General features: G+C 46.6%; 1 protein-coding gene across 4 annotated transcripts in view; it reads left to right on the forward strand.

Moving 5' to 3' along the window:
• Window positions 1-6,010: 6,010 nt before the first annotated feature.
• Window positions 6,011-18,046, forward strand: part of LMF1 (lipase maturation factor 1) — a 158,551-nt gene continuing 146,515 nt past the window's right edge. For 2 of the 4 annotated variants that reach the window (XM_083473825.1, XM_083473828.1), the window contains exons 1-2: window positions 6,011-6,214; window positions 10,755-11,064. The gene's annotated coding sequence lies outside the window, so the exon portion shown is untranslated. Of the gene's footprint in view, window positions 6,215-9,411; window positions 9,561-10,754; window positions 11,077-18,046 lie in introns of those variants that run through there. The other 2 variants (XM_083473827.1, XM_083473826.1) reach the window with 2 other exon arrangements.

The following is an 18,046-nucleotide window of genomic DNA, read 5'->3' on the forward strand; positions in this document are numbered from 1 at the left end:
GAGGCAGCCCCTCCCCTCCCGCACTTCCGATTGGCGGCCTCCGACCGTCTCATCTGCATAGGAGGGCGGGGCTTTGACCCTTTCCGACTTCTTAAAGAGGCAGCCGCCTTTTTTTTTTTTTTTTGCTTTCCAAAAATGAGTGTATTTACTGCATTGAATGTAACCGGGACGGTTTTCTTTGCTGCCCTTTCCCCGTTAACCCCTTGAGTACCGCTTCCCTCTGGCGGGGTGGTGGGGGCAGTCATGCAGAGGACATTTCTCTCCTGCATCTCCTGCTCCGCCCCCCACAAAAAAGCACCCTAAATTAATCGCTTAAACACTAAACTCCGATCAGACCTCAGTTGCAACACAAAGCAGGCTGCGAGGCTGTGCGCGGTTACCTGGGAGTAACCCTTACTGCGCACAGAGGAGCTTATTAGAGGACCCTAAGGAGCCGAGGGAAGTCCTGCCAGGTACGTGCAACATCAGCCGAAGTTTGGCTTCCCACCGCGGCCGGGCAGATGCTGCTGCCGGGAAGCCCACAAGCAGCAAGGCAAGAGGGCGGTAGCTTTCCTCCACTGCAGTTGATGCTGCTGCTGCCGCCGCCGCCGCCGAACTGCCGGCATGCAGAGATAGACTGCGTCTGAGCCAGGACGTTCCACGTAACTATTTATAGACGCCGCCGGGAATTGGTCTCATCGTCGCGAACTGTGACTATGGATCCCCGCCCTCTCCGAAATATTTATTTTATCTATTTATTTGATTTCCTCCTCAGAGAGCCCAAGTCAAGAAACAAATATACTTTTTAATATTAAAAATGCCATATACAATGGGATCGCGCACTCTGGGATCCTTGCCTCGGCTTCTATTACAATTCAGACTGTAAGCTCCTCGGAGACAGGGACCTGGAGTAGGTTGTTATTTGCAGCGAAATTTAATAATTATCGTTGTTATTAATTAAATGATGTTAAGAATTGTTATTTCTGTTAATACTCTATTAATAATTACTATGACCATTTATTGTTGTTGACGACTAATGGTTTTAATTTATATTTCTATTGTTATTAATAATAAAAATTAGTAGCAAAAACGAGTGGTGTTAATATTATCGCTATTATTGATAATTGGTAATAATGATCATTTGTTTATTTGTATGCCACGCTCTCACAGAATTATGCCCCAAACAATTACTGTTGTTAATTATCACTGTTATTAGTTATTATGACCATTATTGTGGGGTGGGGTGGGGGTTTAACTTTGGGGAGGGCCTCCTCTAAGGTTATTTACTTCCAAGCAAGTGACAGCGAAGGTCTAGAGCCTGCAGTCTAAGATTTTAATTTTACTCTTTTTTTTGGAGAATTGGTATTGGGAAGGGAGGGGAGACGGGTAGAAGAACCTGGCTGCTGCCTCCTTGGCTAGGCAATCTGCCTCCCCCACACCCACCCACGCCCTGTTCAGCTCAGCAGCCTTTCCCTTTGCAGGGCGTTTCTCCTGCCTCCACCAATGTCACATCCACCATTTGAAGAAAAGGCGAACGCTCACTGCACCCCTCCTCTTTCCCCTCTACCTGGAGATATTTTCTTGCAGATTTCTTTTGATGGGGCCTCCAGATTTCCAAGCCAAAGACTGACATGTTGGAACACAGGAAACTGCCCAATAGCAAGTCGTCTCATTGCTCCATCTTGCTCAGATTTGTCTACCATGACTGGCAGTGGGGAGAGAGTGCTCTTGTGTTTGGTTGGGTCCTGCTTGCAGGTTCCCCATAGAGACATCTGGGTGGCTACTGTGAGAACAGGATGCTGGACTAGACGGGACACTGGCCTAATCCAGCAGGCTCATCTTGTTGTTGTTTAGTCATTTAGATGTGTCCGACTCTTTGTGACCCCATGGACCAGAGCATGCCAGGCACTCCTGTCTTCCACTGCCTCCCGCAGTTTGGTCAAACTCATGCTGGTAGCTTCGAGAACACTGTCCAACCATCTCGTCCTCTGTCGTCCCCTTCTCCTTGTGCCCTCAATCTTTCCCAACATCAGGGTCTTTTCCAGGGAGTCTTCTCTTCTCATGAGGTGGCCAAAATATTGGAGCCTCAGCTTCAGGATCTGTCCTTCCAGTGAGCACTCAGGGCTGATTTCCTTCAGAATGGAGAGGTTTGATCTTCTTGCAGTCCATGGGACTCTCAAGATGTCCTCCAGCACCATAATTCAAAAGCATAAATTCTTCGGCAATCAGCCTTCTTTATGGTCCAGCTCGCACTTCCATACATCACTACTGGGAAAACCATAGCTGGAACTATACGGACCTTTGTTGGCAAGGTGATGTCTCTGCTTTTTAAGATAGGGTCATCTTATGTAGCAATAATAATGTTCCTATGTTATCAGGCGAAAGTTGCTAAAAGATCCCTTTAACCAAATGGAAAGCAAGTGGGCATGGGGAGGAACGGACACCAACTGAAACAGCTTCTGATCTCAAAGTTGCCTCCAAGCATCCACCTTTGCAAGGATCCTGCAACTGCCCATCCAGAGTAGAGGGCACCCCCACCTTAGGAACAGGGGTCACCCTCAGGCTGACCCTTTAAAGACTCTCATTTTTACATTTACTAACAAAACACACACACACACACACAAAACCAAACCCCCACACACAAACTAGTTGTGGTACAAATCCCTGCAAACCCCTGGAAGCCTGGGTTCAGCTTTGCAGAGAAAAAAAATCTGTTTAAATGTTCCCTGCCCCCCTGCAGCTGTTCTGCTGGAGCCAAAGGATTCCCCGCTCTCCCCCCCCCCCAGCAAAAAAAAATATACACAATCAAGGGAGTCAGATGCCTTGGCAGAGGTTTGGCTGCCTGCCTGGGGCTGTGGATCCACATGCTGCCTGCATTTAACTTGGATTCTGCCCTACTGGCTTAAGTTACGACTAAGCTGGTTTAAGGGAAGTGCTTATTTCTAATACAAACACACTAGGAATTCAGTTCCAGAATCACTTTCATAAGTTGCAGGTTTCCCTTCCTCCCACAAAATAAAAGAGCCTCTGAACATGCTCAGAGTGTTTTTCTCCCCTTTACTACATAAGCACATTTGGAATAGCAATTCCCACCCACCCTCTCAAAAGCATTTGGATTTTATATTTCAGATATCAAAATGAGATCTTGCTCGTCTCTGGTCCTTTACCTCTTAGGGTCCTACAGCTGGTTTATACCGAGGTGGGCCATTGGTCCCTCTAACTCAGGATTGTCTATATTCTACAGCATTGTTGTGCCCCCCCCCCGCAGCATGGCACCCACTGTGGCTGCACCAGTCATGCTGCCCTAAAACCACCTTTGTTAAGACCCATCTCCAGATCGGGGGTGCCAACTATTCTGGGTCTTGGTGTGTCTTTAACCGAATCCTTATCATAGAAGGATGGGATGCGGAACCTGGGGAACCTCAAGTGGTGCTGAACTACATTTCCCATCAGCCTCAGCCAGCTGCTTCAGGGTTACTCAGAGCACAGGAAGCTGCCTTATACTAAAACAGATTGTTGGATGATTCAGCTCAGTGTTGTCCACACTGCCTGCCTGCACATCTCTAGGCTTCCAGGCAGGGGACATTCCAAGCTCTACCTGGAGATGCTATTGAGGATTGAACCTTTGACCTTCTGCATGCAAAGCAGAAGCTCTACCGCTTTCCTCCATGAAGCCAAGCCACCTTGTTCTACAAGTGTCAAAAGGTGATGTGGAATTTGCTGATATCACGCGCTGTAACCTTCCAACAGTTTGACTTCATTCCCAGTGGTGCACGCTTCCATGTCTCCTGAGACAGGCGGGTGCCAGCCTGTGTGATTCACAAATCTACCTCTAAGGAAATCCTTCACTTTTATCTACATGGCATTTTTCACACACAAGACTCACAGGGCTATTTGACAGGTGGGGTGAAGGGCAACCTACCTACAATCTCACAACACCCTCAAAACAAATAAGCTATTTATCTTGACCTATACAATGCCCTATTATGTCCCCCCACTGTTTCCCCTTTTTAAGCTGAATAAAGCCAGTGGCACTGATGGGAAACTGGCAGAACAAAAGGCTCATTTAGAAGGGACTGCTCTGTAGCCTGAGAAGCCCCAAATAGTGTGACACCTGGCGAGATAGATCTTCAGAGAGGCTATCAATCAGTCTTGAACAAGAAAATATTAACTCAAGTTGACTTTGTGAATTCACTTTTAAACACGTGGGGGCTGATAACCAATTTGGGGTTGTGGGGGAGGGTGGGGCATTTCCTATAGTCTTCATCAATGTGGCACAATCTGGTTTAAGAAGATTGGATCAGGCTCAGCTAGTCCAGCATCCAGTTCTGACAGATGCCTGTGGGAAAACCGCAGGCAGGATTTGAACACAAGATCACTCATCCTCTTCCATGGTTTCCAGCAACTGGTATTCAAAAGCATTACTGCCTTGACTGGGGATGCTTTGACTCCTACTATGGGAACCGTGGGTGCCATCTTGAATAAAATATTGGGGGGGGGGGAAGCCAGGTAAGCCCCATCCTGCATAATCAATCACAAGACATGGCGCACCCACCCACCGTTTAAATGGCAATGCTCATTAACTGGGTGTGTGTGTGTGGAGGCACTAGCCAGGGACTTTCACTATACAGTGGTACCTCGGGTTACATACACTTCAGGTTACAGACTCTGCTAACCCAGAAATAGTGCTTCAGGTTAAGAACAGAAATCGTGCTCCAGCGGTGCGGCAGCAGCAGGAGGCCCCATTAGCTAAAGTGGTGCTTCAGGTTAAGAACAGTTTCAGGTTAAGAACGGACCTCCAGAACGAATTAAGTACTTAACCCGAGGTACCACTGTACTCTTTTGTGTACTTGCTAAAAGCCATTTTAGTTTAGGCATGCCTGTCCAGATGTGTAGAATGCTGACATGCATTTTAATATAGTTACATTAGCTTATCATTTGTTTTAATTATTTTTGTGAATGCTTTAGTTTGTTAAAACTGTTTTTACTGATTCGTTCCATTGTTTTGATTCTTTTTGTAAACTGTAAATTTTGTGAAAACAAACAAACAAACAAACAAACAAAGGCAAAAAACTTTAAAACTACATTTGGGTAGCTTGCAGACTCAGAGTGTGAATGCAATGTTAATTGATTTATTTTATAAATGTACCAGCCCTGCTTCCATTCAATACATATAGGCATATGAAACTAACAGACCAATATTTCAGGTTGTGCAGAGCCCCCCAAATCCTGTTACTGATGCTCCTATTTGAACCCAGAGGGTGAGTCCCCTGGCTACTGAAAGTGACCAGATGAAAGGTGGCAACAGAACCAGGCTTCTATGCCTTTAGTAACTGCAGAGAAGAAGACAGACTGTCAGAGTGACATTATTATCATAAGATAAATATTTATTTGCTTACAGCCATAAGTCGTTGCCAGGACAACAGAAAAGGAGAAACATAAAGGATGAGAAAATATAACCTCTACTTGAAATCAAGACTACTGTAAAATGAAACTTCAACACTTATTGGGGTTGCTCTTAATTCTAGCTTGCTCAAATTAACAAGTCATCGTTGCAAACAGCAACCATTCGATTCAAGGTTCTCGCTGGGATTTCAAACTACAGTATTCAATTTTCCTTTCCATGCATATGAATTGATAGTCTGACGCTCTGCTTTTTTATTTGGCTGTTAAGCCTCATCGTGCTTGGATCTTTCAAAATCCGTCTTGCGGCACAGCACAAAAATCCAGCACACGTTGCGAACTTCACAGAAGCCAGTTTGGCAATTAAACGACGTGATATAATTATTTCATTCATTTAATTAGGAATTCCCCCTTGAGTTCACCACTGCAGACTCCAGTCCTACGCGTGATCAGCTCGCAGCAAGAGCAAACGGGCGCCCGAAGTCAAGCTACCCGGGCGCGAGTGCGAGCGAGCGAGCGCACTAGAGCGCGCGTGCGCCACTGCCCTCTCCAATGGCCGCGCGCTCCGTGGCGTCTCCAAAATACGCCGCCCGGGGATGCGGGCGCACGCGCTGTACCGCGCCAGGCCATCGGGCCCGCCCACTTCAGACAGGCATGGCTACGAGTAGGGAGGACCTGAGGCGGCGGCGAGGGGCTGGTGGGGAGGCGGTCGCAGCCGCCTCAGACCCCGGCGCGAAGGAGTCGCGCAGCCCCTCGGCTCCCTCCTCCTTGCGCCCTGGTACCTTTTGGCTAACGCGCCTGGTGCTGCTGCGCGCCACCGCCTTCATTTACTGTGAGTGCCTGCCTGGCAGGGGACGGGGAGGCAGAGATGGAGAAATCGGTGATGGGGCTTCCAAATCCTCGCCATCAATTCTCTATTTCCAGCAGACGATTTTTATTTGGTGGGGTGGGGATAGATAACAAGCATCTTTCTCTCCTGCTTTTTAATTTTTTTAAAAAAGAAAAGTGACAAGACTGCAAATCCTAACCTCCCACATACCCCACTGAATTCATTGGGACTTTCTCATAAATCAGGAAACCGGAAGGCGTCAGGCAAAACTCCCCCTCCTTCCCTGCAAATAAGAAAAATGATTGCTAAGGCTGTTGTTGTGGCTCACTCTGCACAGAAAAAAGCTGAAGGGAGAGTGATGCCTCCTGGGGCAATGAGTGCAAACAGATTGCTTTGTACTTGGCTTCTACTCTACCAGTTCAGCTTCCAAGTATTTTACAGTATTACTTTCCACAGAAATACTCATTTTCTGGATTCATAATTTTTTAAAAATCAGATTGCTAAAAATCAGTTCAGTTCTCTAAGTGTTTTGATTATTTCCTCCCTCTGTGTCCTGAATCTTCCAACATTCAGCTTCTTTGGATGTCCCTGATTTCTAGTGTTATGAGAGAAGGAGAAAAGCTTTTCTCTTTCCATTTTCTCCACTTTCTATCTTGTGAAACGCCCTTAGATCTTTTGATGAAGGGTGGTATATAAAGCAAAGAAAGCAAGCATAATTTTACAAATTTCTATCATGTCACCTCTTGCATTTCCAGCAAGCTCTGCTTTTGAGAATGGTCTTTAGGAATCTGGAATGAAGATGAATCGGGACACGGGGCAAGGACTTGGGGAAATAAGATTTGCACTGCAGGATTCAGTGTGATAGATTCAGGTGCCAAAGAGGAGATCTGTTGGGTCCGCTTGACTTGCCCACCCAGTCAAAGGAAGAAAAGAGCAGAGTGTAAAAACCCGCCATGTATCGCTTGCACCCCTCTTGACTTGCACCCTGAAGATAGATTTGCTTTATGTTATAAATAATAAATGCACAGATATTGAAGGTTTCTTTAGGTTTCTAGCTTTGCAGAAGAAAGCTGCGGGTGTGTGTATTTCATAACTATTCTTTCAAGAGCCAAAGCTCACTGGTAGAACAGCTGCTTTGCATGCAGAAGGTTCTAGATTCAATTCCTGACATCTCTGGGTTTTGCTTGGAGAGACTCCCTGTCTGAAACCCTGGAGAGCCTATGCCAATCAGTGTAAGCCACAGGTAGGGAATCTTTTCAATGAATGGGCAAGATCCTGAGGCCCCACCACCCCAGCTTGTAACCTGGATAGATGGGAGTGGCCACCCACCTTCCACTCGCCTGATGTTGTCTTGATGTCAGGTGACCAATTTTCCATTTGTAGGGTGGCTTGAGTTCAAGCCATGCTGCAAAAGAAGATCCTGGCCAGCCCAAGGCAGGGCTTGGAAGTCATCAACTAGCATTGCTTTCAGGTTCTCCTTCTGACAGGAATCACTCTTAGTGATACTTTGCATTTGGTTAAAGGTGCCAAGTTCAATCTTTGCTTTCTAAGGAACAGTTGGGAGAACATTTTAAGCCTCCTGGTTGTTCATTTGCAACCACATATTTACATATATGACATGAGGACACCAGAAGAGCTTCCTGGAGCAGGGAAATGGCCCAGCTAGTCAAGCATCCTGTTCTCACAGTGGCCAACTGGATGCCCATTATGGGAAGACTGTATGCAGGACTTAGAATCATAGAATCATAGAGTTGGAAGAGACCACAAGGGCCATCGAGTCCAACCCCCTGCCAAGCAGGAAACACCATCAGAGCACTCCTGACATATGGTTGTCAAGCCTCTGCTTAAAGACCTCCAAAGAAGGAGACTCCACCACACTCCTTGGCAGCAAATTCCACTGTCGAACAGCTCTTACTGTCAGGAAGTTCTTCCTAATGTTTAGGTGGAATCTTCTTTCTTGACTTGAGAGTGAGAGCCCTCTACCCATCTGTGGTTTCCAGCGTCTCGTATTCAGAAGCATTACTGCCCCAACTGTGGAGGCAGCCCATAACCATCATGGCTAGTAGCCAGCGATAACCTTATCCTGCTCCTTGAATTTGCCCAATCCTCTTTTAAGTTGGTGGCCATCACTGCCTCTTGGGGGAGCGAGTGCCATATTTTAACCATGTGCTGCATGTAGATGTCAGGTGTAGTGTGGGGCTTGGATAAAATAGCCTCGCTGGCCAAATTAGGACCCTGGTCTGGGTTAATTAGGCCTGATACTTCCCCATTGCTTGTGTACGAACCTCCGTGGACTATTGGCCTTTCCCTTTATAAGGCATCTTTCCTTCGTGGTTCACTACTGCATGTGGTCAGCACTTTTAACTGATTTTAGGAAAATTGATTGCTTTTTTGTATTTGTTATTGCTTTTTTTGTAAGAAGTTTGGGTGGGAATGGGGAGAAGCAGATGTGTCTCGAACGTTTTGCATTTTACGTCTTTTCATCCTTATCGAGCATGAATATCGGGATTATTTCTTCCTCGAACCATGACAATCTTTGGGTGGGGCAAGCAACACAAAGAAAAGGCTGGAGCTAGATCAGCAGACCTAACAAGTCTAGATGGTTGAGACTCTGTGCCTGTTGGGTTGTTCTTATTATTACCACTAATGTATTAACTGCCTTCTAAACCACAGTGTCAAGGCAATTTACGCGTAAGATAACTGAAAATAGCTAAAAACACAGAAACAAGAAATACGTAAACTGGACCCAATTCCTAACAAGTGGAAACTTGTGGTAGAGACCCGTTTGTCCAGATTGGGGTACACCATTGGAACAATGTTTTCAACTGTTTCTGGAAAGTGCAGGTAGTGGGCAACTGTACATAGATGGATGGTCTGATTTTGAATAAGGCATATTCCTATCTACGACCTCATCCCATGTAATGCACAGAAAATAGCTTTAAAACAATATGAAAATGAACAGCTTCTACTGCGTTCTGCTAGATTTCCAGAAGTAACTTTTACGTTGTGTGAAAGCTTAAATATAATATGGAAATTAGCAGTTACGGAAAATGTCAAATGGACTGCTGTGTAAATGCAGCCCAACTGAGCTTCTTGCCATTGTGAACCTGTCAGGCCTCTATTTCAGGGGCCTCTTTGTGGCCTTGTGTCTCCCGCTTCTAGATGTTTCCGTTATGTCCAACCTGCGTGTAAATAACAGTGTACACTCTCCGTTTTATTTCCGTTTTTGTCAGGGTGTATCTTATTCCTCATTTGCTCTTCCTTTGTTTATCTTTGCTCTCAAGCCAGGAGTGTAATTTGTACTTCTAGGAGCTGATGAGCAGTTGGATGGCAGGCCAGCAATTTTGAGGTAAATTTTGATTAGCACTTGAGGAAAAACTCCTTGGCCAATTGCAGTGTTAATCAAGGTAAATTAGGTTGTGGAGGGTTCCCCACTCCTCACCGACCCTCACCCTGGAAGGAAGCGAAAAAATATTTTTAACCAGAGGTGGATATATTAAACTGTGGGGGAAGTTTCATGAAGGCCACAGGCTTGATTTGGATTTCTTTATGTGTCTTAGCTATCATTTACGACTGCTTTGGTGTGATGGTGGAATGTTATAGTATAGCCTACCAGACACCTGCTTACCTAGCTGCCTGTGGTGGGTAAGTGTTGCCTACAGTTGACCAAGCAAACAAATTGAACAAAAAAGGGTGGTTTTGGTTCCCTCTCTATCCCCCCCGTATATTATTTAGGAATATGTTGGCTGGCAAGCAAATGTAAGCTGGTTACATTTGTTTGTTTATTTTTTTATATTATTAACAATTTCAACGTAACAAAATATAAAAACATATTATAATCATTCTCCCCCCCCCATTTCCCCACCTCCCCATCAAACCCTCCCCGCCCGAGACTTCCCTCAGCTCCTCTCTCTGATTTATACAATTTTACAGTATGCAGAGAATAACATGTACATTTGTTTATTTAGATGATTTCTATATATACGCCGTCCTTTACACAAGCCACAGGGTGGTTTATAGTAAAAGTAAATAAGATGAGAAGAATACACGCAATCTGTAAAAAGATACAAGCCTTAAGAGTAACAGCCCAACTCATAGCAAATCAGTAGGTAGCAAATTACTAAAAGAGGCAGCAAATGCTCTAAGCAAGCAAGCAAGCTGGAATTTACTCCCACAAGAGGCAATGATGGCCATCAACATGGATGGCTTTAAAATAGGATTGGGCAAATTCATGGAGGACGATAAGGCTATCAATGATTACTACCCCTGATGGCTTATGTTCTGCCTTCACTGTTGCAGGCAGGGATGCTTCCAAATACCAGTTGCTGGAAACTGCAGGAGGGGAGGGTGCTGTGGCACTCAGGTCCAGCTTGTGGGTTTCTCATTGGGCCACCTGGTTGACTACTTTGAGAACAGGATGCTGGACTAGATGGGTCACTGGCCTGATACAGCAGCCTCTTCTTGCTCCTACAATAATTCTGCTTTGCTTGGACTGTTGTGTCTCCACTTAACACGCCTTTCCCCTCATCTTTTTTCTTTGCAGTTGTAGCTTTTTTGGTGGCTAAGCATCAAAACAAGGCCCTGATTGGAGACCAGGGACTCCTCCCTTGCAAGTTGTACCTGGAGAGTGTCAAGCGCTATTTCAAGGGGAAGATAAACTTGGACGCCTTAAGCTATGCCCCGACTTTAATTTGGTTTTTGGATTGGTCCAGCATGGACAGTGTCCTGGATGTCTTTGCTGTGGCTGGCCTGGGGATCTCATCTTTTGTCCTGGTCACCGGCTGCGCCAACGTGATCCTCATGGCTTCCCTGTGGGCTCTCTACCTCTCCTTAATTAACGTGGGACAGGTCTGGTAAGTTGGTTGGTACATCTTCTCTGTTATACTTGCTGCTTGTCATTCTGAGGACCCTCAAGTTATTAAGATGATGATGTAGAAATAATGAAACATCTCATAGGCTCCCCACCCCTACCCCCAACTTCATGCCTTCCAGATGTTTTGAACTATAACTCATATTGTAGGAATGTCCCATTCATTTGATGTAGAATGGTTAAGAAACGTTTTAAATAAATAACGATTCTCCATGCCTCTATGCCAGAATCCTGTCCAATGAATCTGTCTACTAGGAATAGGTAAGAAATCTAAGATAGCCGGGGTGTGTATGTGGAATTTGATTTCTGGGCTATGACAGTTTGGGGTTGGCACTCAGATTGCCTTAGAAACACAACATGAATGATGGGATGATAACTTCATTCTGTCCGTGGATCCATCTTGAGGAAGAAGGCTGGGGCTCATCATGCCATTTTGTTTCTACGTCCAAAGCAAGATGTTCAAAGACCTGAAGGAGCGTCTCCACCCCCATCGTTCTACCCGGACACTGAGGTCCAGCACCGAGGGCCTTCTGGGGGTTCCCTCACTGCGAGAAGCCAAGTTACAGGGAACCAGGCAGAGGGCCTTCTCAGTAGTGGCGCCCTCCCTGTGGAACGCCCTCCCACCAGATGTCAAAGAGAACAACAACTACCAGACTTTTAGAAGACACCTGAAGGCAGCCCTGTTTAGGGAAGCTTTTAATGTTTGATGTATCACAGTATTTTAATGTTCTTTTGGAAGCTGCCCAGAGTGGCTGGGGAGGCCCAGCCAGATGGGCGGGGTATAAAGAAATAATAATAATAATAATAATAATAATAATAATAATAATAATAATAAATGACATGGGCTCCAAATACCTGAAAGGTTGCCTCTTTCCCTACAGACCCTCCTAGGTGTTAAGATCAGCAGCGGGGGCCCTCTTGGTAGTTCCACCTCTCAGATGTTCAGTGAGTGGCAGCCCAGGAGAGGGCCTTCTCTGTGCCTGCCCCGAAGTTGTGGAATTCGTTCCCCACTTGCCTGGCTTCTTCACTGTATAGCCTTTGATGAATGCTGAAGATTCATCACTTTCTCCTGACCCCTGGCACCTGAGATATGTGTCTTCAGAGTTCTCCTTATTCCTGTGATTGTGGGCTGTTTTAAGTGTTTTTAATTCTGAATTTTTAATTGTTGGGACCAGCTGGTGAAGGGCAGGCAATAAATATAACAACAACAAGAAGTAATAATTCCTGCACTACAGGCATTTGGATTTTTTCCAACTCTACAATTCTCTGATTCTTTGGATAACAATGCCTTAGAGGGGATGGGACCCTCAATGTGGTGAGCACAACAAATGGATTTTGGGAACCTTGCTGAAGAAACTCCAGGGTTCCTTTTCTCCAGTTGTCCAGAGGGCTGTGGGACTTGATTGACAGCAGGATCATGCTCAACTTGCTGAGCCTTCCTTAATGGGCACAGAAACTTGGCTCCCTTGGGAGGCCACATGGTGCCTCTTGGGAATGTTGACTTTTCCAGCTCTTTCTTTGCTGGAGCAGGACTGTGGCTTTGAAGGAACCACGTGTGATATTTGAGGCTGGATTGTTATTTGGGGTTACTGATTCCCTTTGTGTGTGTGTGTGCACGCGCAAAACATATGAAGTTGGATTCAGCTCCCTCACTGGATAATTTATGGCAAACGGTAGCTTTTGTCGAGAACCACATAGCAATTTGATCAAGGAGGACGAGGTTAAGGGGAGTGGAACTAGGTGTTGCCCCCCATTCATCTCAATTTTAGTGGCAGTATAAATTATGGTGAAATATGAAATGCAGTTGATGTTGTAAAGAGGGGTGGGATAGTTTTAAAAAGTGGGTTGTTGACTGTTGAAAATTCTTCTGCTTCCCTCCTGCCCCATTCAGACTTCTCTGAATGTCATTATTCTTGCATATATACTGTGACATTCAGTTGCTTAGATGTATCTTTGTGGGGTATTAAAATAATAATTAATAAATGGAGCTTGGGGTACGAAGTGGTGTGGATTTATTTGTTTAATATACCGCATCAGTTGAAAAAATGTAACTCAGTACACTATTCTAAGAGTGGAAACAGAACACAGTCAACATGGTTAGTAGCCATTGATAGCCTACTCCTCTTCCACGAATTTGCCCAATCATGTTTTAAAGCCATCCAAGTTGATGTCTGTCACTCCTGTGAGAGTGATTTCCATACTTTAACTGTCTGCTATTTAACTTTCCTGCTGGAGAGGGTAGTTTTCAGTTATCCTCCACAGCAGCCAGACTAGCTGAGATTTCTGCTGTACTTCTTGCACGTTCCATTCCTTGCCCATCATGGCTTCTGGACTAGGGCATCATGTTGAACCTGGGTCTGTTTGGACCAGTCTCTGCTAACCGTGGCCAGTTTTGGGTGCCGTGTTGCCCTTTGCCAATCTGGTGCCCTCCAGTTGCTTTGGAGTACAAGTCCCATCATTCCCAGCCAACGTGGCTATATAATTGTGGGTTCATGGGAGCATGGTGGTGCTGGGCTGCAGCTGATGGGACTTAGTCCAAAGCATTTCACATGCAAGTTGGCAATTTATTCAAAATGGGAGGCAGTAGTTTGGTATGCTCCATGGTGCCCTTGGAGGCCTAGAACCTCCCTCTTAGGGCCTTGTTGTAGACTTTGGTGTGGTCTTGAATACTCCATGCTCTAGAAGTTCTAGTCTACCTTTCTGAACACACCTATTTGCAGAAGGAGGCTGATTCTGGATATGAACCGGCAGCCAATGCAGCAGTTTTGAAATGGCTACTGTTTGTTGTACCAAGTGAAGTTTAGAATACGTCTTGAAGGACAGACCCATCTAGACCCCATTGCAGTAATCCAATACGGAAGTTACCAGTATCCACTGAAGGCCTTCCTTTTCCAACAAGACTTTTAAGTGGAGATCTTTTGAAAATCCTAGTCTGTATCTACATTCTTAGAAATTTGTATTTACTTTTCGTTTAAATCTATTTGGGATGTTTTACAGAAAGAAATTCATAACATAAATAAAAGGACCCCCAGTTTTCCTTCTGTGCCTCTGAGATGCCCAAATGCCAGAGAGAAAGGAGCACAGGAGCTGACCAGTGTGTGGCAGAGTGAGGCAGTGGGCAAGCTATATGCAACTCAGGACCCTCCACCAATGTGGGTTTATCCCTATCCCTCATTGGGCTTCCTTTTCCAGGCCAACCTCTGGTTTGATACTGATACATGGAATTTGGAAGCAAGAAAGATTTTCATGCAGGAGCATCCAAAAGGATATTTTTCCTTTGGCACCCGGTTGGTGCACCTGGATATCCTGAGCCCTTTTTGTTTTCTAGCATCTGGTGAGTGGAGACAAAGTCTTGAGTTACATGAGTGGCCGGTGTGAGGTTTCTGATGGGAAGCCAGTTCAAAGGTAGATAAGCTGATGGGTTATTTTTCTCTCTCTTTTTTTTGAAGAGCAATGCAGTTTCCCCTCTTCTGTTTTTTCCCTGCCAGCAAGGGCCAATTTATTCTTTTAAAGTCCCTTCTTATTTTAATTTTTGAAGCATTTATCTATTTGTTTTGGGTCAGAAGCTTCAGATACCAGGCGCTGTTGACTTGAATGTGACTCTTTTCAACTCCAGTCCAGCTGGCTGAGACGCAGGACGGAAAGGAAGCTTCAGCAGAGGGACTGCCCCCTTTTCTTTTCTTCCTTTTTTGCAGCCTAAATCAGCGAAGGTTTCGGCTACGTGCCTGTTGATGTACCCTAAGGGGCCCAGGCCTCTCCAGTTTTATAGCAGAGCGAGCAAATAACATCCATGCTTCAGGATAAATGTTGTTTGACATTTCTACCTTTTTGAGGAACTCCCTTGGGTCCACCTAGCTCAGTATTGTCTATACTTGTGGTTCCCAATTTGTGGTCCATGGACCCCGGAGGGTCCACATAACCCACTCAGGGTTTTGTGGCACATACCTGTCAACTGTCTGGGACATCCCATTTTCGGGTGCCATGTTCTCGTGTGGGAACACTGCCCAGAAGACACATGTCTCAGTCTAGTGCTGGGACATTTGGGGGGGTATGGTGGCACCATTCCCATAACAAAACCTACAACAGACATATCAACATTTTCAAAAGCAGGGGGTCCCTGTCTTGGCTTTTGAAAAACAGAGGGTCTGTAGTACTTAGCTAATGGGGAACCACTGGTCTACACTGATTATCAACAGCTTTCCAGGCTTTCAGACAAAAATCTCTCTTAGTCCTACCTGGAGTTGCCATCAGGGCTTGAACTCAGGACTGTCTGTACACAAAGCAGATGTTCTACATTGAGCTGCAGCCTTTCCCCCTTTTCTGCAGAGAGCCCGCCACATCTTCCTTGTTCTTTCCAGAGGTTCTGTGTTGTGTGTGTGTGCGCGCCTGGAATTGACTTGCTCAAACCTGCGCCCAGAGTGGCTGGGGCAACCCAGTCAGATGGGCGGCATAATAATAATAATAATAATAATAATAATAATAATAATAATAATACATTTTATTTATATCCCGCCCTCCCCAGCCGAAGCCGGGCTCAGGGCGGCTAACAACAATAAAACAGTATAAAAGTATAAAAGTATAACATAAACAACACTCTAAAATCATTCATTGTAAAATTAATTAATTCAGGCCACTGGCAACCATTGGGCCAGAGCTCCGCGAAGATTGCCGAGGGAGGGAGTCAGGCTGTGCCCTGGCCAAAGGCCTGGTGGAACAGCTCTGTCTTGCAGGCCCTGCGGAAAGATGTCAAGTCCCGCAGGGCCCTGGTCTCTTGTGACAGAGTGTTCCACCAGATCGGAGCCACAGCCGAAAAAGCCCTGGCTCTAGTTGAGGCCAGCCTAACTTCTCTGTGGCCTGGGACCTTCAAGATGTTTTTATTTGAAGACCGTAAGTTTCTCTGTGGGGCATACCAGGAGAGGCGGTCCCGTAGGTACGAGGGTCCTAGGCCGTATAGGGCTTTAAAGGTTAAAACCAGCACCTTAAATCTGATCCTGTACTCCACCGGGAGCCAGTGCAGCTGGTGTAGCACCGGGTGAATGTGATCTCGCAGCGAAGACCTCGTAAGGAGTCTCGCTGCAGCATTCTGCACCCGCTGGAGTTTCTGGGTCAGTCTCAAGGGCAGCCCCACGTAGAGCGAGTTACAATAATCCAATCTGGAGGTGACAGTCGCGTGGATCACAGTGGCTAGGTCAGGGCGAGAGTGGTAAGGAGCCAACTGCTTAGCTTGGCGGAGATGGAAAAATGCCGCCTTTGTTATAGCTGCAATCTGCGCCTCCATGGAAAGGGAGGCGTTGAAGATTACACCCAAACTCTTAACAGTCGGTGCTGGCACTAATTGCGCCCCCGCAAGAGATGGGAGTTGCCCCCCCAATCCCATATCGCCCCGTCCTAGCCACAGGACCTCTGTCTTTGAAGGATTTAGCTTCAACCGGCTCCCACGTAACCATCCAGCCACAGCTTCCAAACATCTGGTCAGTGTGTCTGGGGCCGAGTCAGGATGGCCATCCATCAACAGATAGAGTTGGGTGTCATCGGCATACTGATGGCAACCCAGCCCAAAACTCCGAACAAGCTGGGCGAGGGGGCGCATAAAGATGTTGAAAAGCATCGGGGAGAGTATCGCACCCTGAGGTACTCCACACACCAAGGAGTGGCGCGATGACAATTCCCCCCCAAGCGCCACTCTCTGTCCCCGACCAGAGAGAAACGAGCGCAGCCATTGAAGGACTGTGCCCTGGATACCCACGTCGGCAAGGCGGTGGTCCAGAAGTTCGTGATCGACCATGTCGAAAGCTGCTGATAGATCTAGAAGAATCAGCAGCCCCGACCCGCCTCGATCCAGCTGTCTACGTAGATCATCTGTTAGGGCGACCAGAGCCGTCTCGGTCCCATGACTAGCGCGGAAGCCGGACTGGAATGGATCCAAAGCCGATGTTTCATCCAGAAACCCACCAAGCTGTTCGGCAACCGCTCTCTCAATCACCTTACCCAGGAACGGAAGATTCGAAACCGGGCGGTAATTGGATAGATCTAAAGGATCTAATGATGTTTTCTTTAAGAGCGGTCGCACCACTGCCTCCTTCAGTTCCCCTGGGAATGTCCCCGTGCCAAGGGACAAATTGATGATATCCCCCAGGAGGGCCCGCACCTCATCTGGACACGCTCTAATCAGCCAAGACGGGCACGGATCGAGAGGACAGGTGGTGGGCTTTCCATCTCGGAGGAGTCTGTCCACATCGGCTAGGGATATCCGGTCGAAGTGGTCCAATACTGGACCCGAGGACAGTCGAGGGGCCTCCAGTTCCTTTATTGTATCCAAATTGGCAGGGAGGTCATGGCGGAGCAACAAGACCTTCTCCGCAAAAAAGCTCGCAAATGCCTCACAGCTAAGTGTCAAATTGTTATTTAAATTTGGCTGTCCCACAAGGGACGTTAAAGACCTGATTATACTAAATAATTGCGCTGGACGAGAGCTAGCGGATGCAATGGAGGCCGAGAAGTATGACTTCTTAGCAGCCTTCACCGCCATCTCGTAGGTTTTCATAAAAGCCCTATAAGATGTTCTTGAGGCTCCGTCACGGGCACCCCGCCATACTCGCTCTAGCCGACTGAGGTCCCGCTTCATTTTCCGGAGCTCCTCGGTAAACCAGGGAGCCCGGTTTCTGCGGGGTCGCAGAGGGCGCTTAGGTGCGATCTCATCGATGGCTGCCAGGAGTTGGGTATTCCAGCCCTCAACAAGCTCAGTCAATGAGTTGCCAGGGGGAGCAAGGTCCCGCAAGGCTTGGCGGAATCTATCAGGGTCCATCAGCCTCTGCGGGCGAGCCCAAATTGGCTTGCCACCTAAGCAGGGTGGGGGCGGAAAGTCAATCCTGGCTTTCAGAGCGTAGTGATCAGACCATGGCACCTTCATCGAAGGAGACATGATCACATCTATACCAGCGCCAAAGATCAAATCCAGCATGTGG

Source organism: Podarcis liolepis, assembly GCF_965112155.1.
Source record: "Podarcis liolepis genome assembly, chromosome: 14".
Classification (NCBI taxonomy): domain Eukaryota; kingdom Metazoa; phylum Chordata; class Lepidosauria; order Squamata; family Lacertidae; genus Podarcis; species Podarcis liolepis.